The sequence below is a fragment of the Euprymna scolopes genome, chromosome 46 (genome assembly GCF_053919585.1).
Source record: "Euprymna scolopes isolate OS-2025 chromosome 46, ASM5391958v1, whole genome shotgun sequence".
NCBI lineage: Eukaryota > Metazoa > Mollusca > Cephalopoda > Sepiida > Sepiolidae > Euprymna > Euprymna scolopes.
Genome location: NC_136527.1, coordinates 73,254,648 through 73,258,984, shown reverse-complemented (window position 1 = coordinate 73,258,984; position 4,337 = coordinate 73,254,648).

Sequence of the window (4,337 nt, the reverse complement as noted above, 5' to 3'; positions counted from 1 at the left end):
ACTTAAATATGTTTGCAAAAAAACAAAAAAAAAACATGTTTAAAATTAAAATATAACAAAAACATTTATTTTTATTTCAAGGGTGCCATTATATACATTTTGTGCTTCCGTAATTGGGTGGACAGACAGTAACGCCGCCTATAGTCAAACCGGAGGGAACAGGCTCTCTCTTTCTTCACGATTACCGATGTGTTATACAGTGGTCGATCATTCTTATCTTTTTTTTTTTACTTGTGTACAGAAATAAGTCAACAGAGTTTCTTCTCCTCCCCAGCCGTCTTAGAGATCTATTTTTATTATCATGATAGAATTCCTTGAAAGTTCTTGTATATGATGAAAAATAACCACGACTCTTCGTTCAAAGGTCTTTTGGTCGTTCCCATAGAATTGTCTCTTCAACAGCTGGTTCCTCTCCACTTAGCTCGGTGAAATTTTCTTCCTTAATCGTTAATATTGCAAGCGACTCTCAATTGCAATCCGGCCACGTAGCCATCCAGAATTTCCACCGTGTTAAGGCCTGTAGCGGACCAGGGTATAATACCCTAGCTCGCCACAAGAAAATAATGAAACGAATGGAATTGAAGGAAATAAAGACTCAATTGATGGATAAGATAAACGTTGTTTATTTGCTGTTGAAAGAAATGAACGTTTTAGTTATAACATGTCCGCGCGTATGTAACCAATGTTCGTTGCAGGACTGGTGTTGTAGCAAGAAAAGGAAATGTGTTTTTCATCTCAAGTTCGGGTCACTATTGTTTGTTCGCGCGTGGGAAGAGAAATAAATGTCATAGTGAAAAATGAGAATGATAGTCCAGCGTGTAGACAAAGGAGAGGATATGAGAGTTGACATCAGTTAGTAGTCAGCTACGCGAAGGTGTTCTCAGGGAACAGTAGTAGATAGAGAGAAAAAGAGTGAGACTGTGTACAGACGGTCTTTAGCTTGTGCCCCATACATAGTCGCAGGGGTGTTGACGCGCGCGAGCGTGCGCCTCCCAAAGGGGAGGCGGTTGGTTAGCCCAACCTCTCTAGTCGAGAGCTAGTCCTAAAAGGCTTAGAAACAGCTTGTCTCTTTGTTTTATACTCGTTTCCGGTGGTCATTTGCACATGTGTATAATTCCCTAGAAAGCGGAAGTGACGTCGTCCATGTGTGCGTTCGTGTGCGCGTGTGTGAGTACAAGTGTATACGTAAGCGTGTGTGTATATACACGTGAATGTGAGTGTATGTACGCGAACGTGAATATGTGTACATGTGTGGACGTGGGCGCGTATGTTTGTGTGCGCGTATGCATATGACAGCTTGAAATATGAATGTGTGTTTTGTGCGAGGCTTGAAAAAGGCTCGTATAGGCCATAAACCAACTTCTCCATTCCTAGAAGAAATTAACCGTAGTTCTGTTCCAATACAGGAATATTTCGGATTTTTATGTCTTTACTGACATTTCTTCTTCTTGAGCGTGTTCAAAATCTAGACATGCCATCAGGATAAACATAACGATCACTTGGTTAGCTTCTCCAAACTTCCAGATTTCCAACTGGTTTTAAGTCCATTTTCGCGTCTTTATTGACGGATACAAAGTTTACAGTGCGCAGCAAAAAATGACAGTCTAGAAGATAAAATAATTTATTGTATAAGAACATGTTACTTTCCTTCAATGGCTTCTGGTTTGGGGAGACAGATACAAAAGAGCCTTCCCCTTTGTAATTGTTCTTTATTATATTGTGCTGTTTTTTATTTCATTTTTTAACACACACACACACACACACACACACACACACACACACACACACACACACACACACACAAATACAAATTTATAAGTTCATTTGTGACAGAATTACAGCATTCACCCACACCAAACCTTTTGAGTAAAAAAGCAGGACGCTTGAGAAATGGCCGACATAGAATTCCTTGAAAGTTCTTGTGGGCGATGAAAAACAACCACGACTGTTCATTCAAAGTTCTTTAGATCGTTCCCATAGAATTGTCTCTTCAACAGATGGTTTCTCTCCACTTAGCTCGGTGAAAATTTCTTCCTTAATCATTCCCCACTAAGCGATTCTCCATTACAATTCGGCCACTTAGCCATACAGAATATTAAACCTCGTGTTAAGGCCATAAACCAACTTCTCCATTCCTAGAAGAAATTAACCGTAGTTCTGTTCCAATACAGGAATATTTCGGATTTTTATGTCTTTACTGACATTTCTTCTTCTTGAGCGTGTGTGACGTGGCCGTCCCAGGGGGCAATTGGGCTCCCTAAGGGGATGGGGGGGAGTTAAGACTCCCGAAATGCTGTAGAGGCCGGGCAGATATAATTTCTTTTTAATCTTTAATTATCGTTGGTGTGCCTTGGTGACGGCAAAAGACCTTGCTGAAAGAAAGATTGGATGGCGATTTTCATTGTTATGCAAATCGTTGACAATATCATTTTTTTTTTTTTTGCAAATTGTATTCAAAAAATTGAATGACTCAGGGTTCAAGAATAAGAATGTTTATAGTTTGAATACAATACGCATGACCCAGAGGTCACGTGAATGACCTTTTCAGGGCATGAGAGCACTTGCAGAACCACAGGTGCACACGGGGAAGACAGAAACTCCCCTGGGGGTGACGTAACTGAATATGGTTGGCCCAGGAAACGGTCCCGGTCTCACCCCTTCCCTGAGTATATGGGTCACAGGGTCGAAACTGGCAGAGTTGGCGCAGAGTTGAGCTGAAGTTGGAGCAGAGTCGAGCATCATTCCACCACGATACCGAGAGAAATTAACCTATTTTGACTCCACGGAGTCTGTCAGAATCAACATTGAACTTCGGACAATTGTATATAACTATATATTTGTATATCTTGTCTTGAATTGTTTCTTTCTTTTGTGTGTATGAAAATTGCTTTCCTTCTGGCACGACAGATCGATGAACCAACGACATATCAACCCGATTGTGAAATTAAGACCAACCAAATCGATTGACGGGTCCTACCACACTAAGATATCTTGCTGACCTATGAAGGACGGGTCACATGTGTTCAAAGTCTAGACACACCATCAGGATAAACGTAACCGTCACATGGTTAGCTTCTCCAAACTTCCAGATTTCCAACTGGTTTTAAGTCACTTTTCACGTCTTTATTGACGGAGACAAAGTTTACAGTGCGCAGCAAAAAACGACCATCTAGAAGATAAAATAATTTATTGTATAAGAAAATATTACTTACCTTCAATAGCTTCAGGTTTGGGGAGACAGATGCAAAAGAGCTTTCCCCTTTGTAATTGTTTCTTTTTTATATTGTGCTGTTTTTTATTTTATTTTTTTTAAGACACACACACACATTAAAATTTATAAATTCATTTGCCGGGAATTACAGCATTCACCCACACCAAACCTCTTGGGTCAAAAAGCAGGACGCTTGAGAAATGGTCGACGTAGCTGAAAGCATCTTTTTTTTTTTGTCAAAACTATGATTTTTTTTTGACCAATCAGAGCTCGATTTAAAAAAAACTTATATTTGCAAGCCTCTGGGAGCCGCTAAAGAAATATAAAAGACATACAGAACTTCTCCTGTCAAAGAAAGGGATAACTGACACCACCAGCTTGCCTAGTGAAATTCAGTAGCTGAAATGACAGCTTTTCTCGCACGTCAAAGAATATTGCTTTGCCCTCTCTTTCTCTCACTTCACCACATTTTTCTCTCATGCTCTCAAATCTTCACCTTCTTCCTCCCTTCCTTCTTTCATACAGACTGCCAATTTTGTGCACACTAAAAAAGTAATTTCTTTTCTTTTAACGAAAATAAACAAAAGTTTATTTTACATTATTTGGTCGTGTATTTCTTTTTATTTATTTGCTTCAGGGAATTTATGCAAGTCCCTAACAAGAGAGAGATAGAGAGAAGTGGAGCGATAGAAGATTTAATAATTAAATTTCAAGATTTAATAGGTTATTTATTCTAAACTGAGCCATGTTTCGTTGGATGGAGTCTTTTGTTTTTCAATGTTATGATGTACTATTTCTGATATTTATATACTAGTGTTGTGACGATTAATCGGAATCGAAAAAAAATCAGAAGATTTGAAGGTATCGGAATTGGTATTGGAATCGGAAAAATTGATGCCTATTTTTCGATGCCAAATCGATTCTTTTAATTGTCTTTTTTTTTTTATTTGATTTTGTTTAAAGTAAAATCTTCCATTGCTGGTAATAATGATGAAATAATAAATATTTATTGATTTTAAACTACCAGTAAAGCTAAAATTGAAAACTCATCCTCCACAAGTGTATTTTGACATTTAGGAAAATATTTGCAGATTTAGCATATGTTTTTACGAAAATCGGGGGAAAT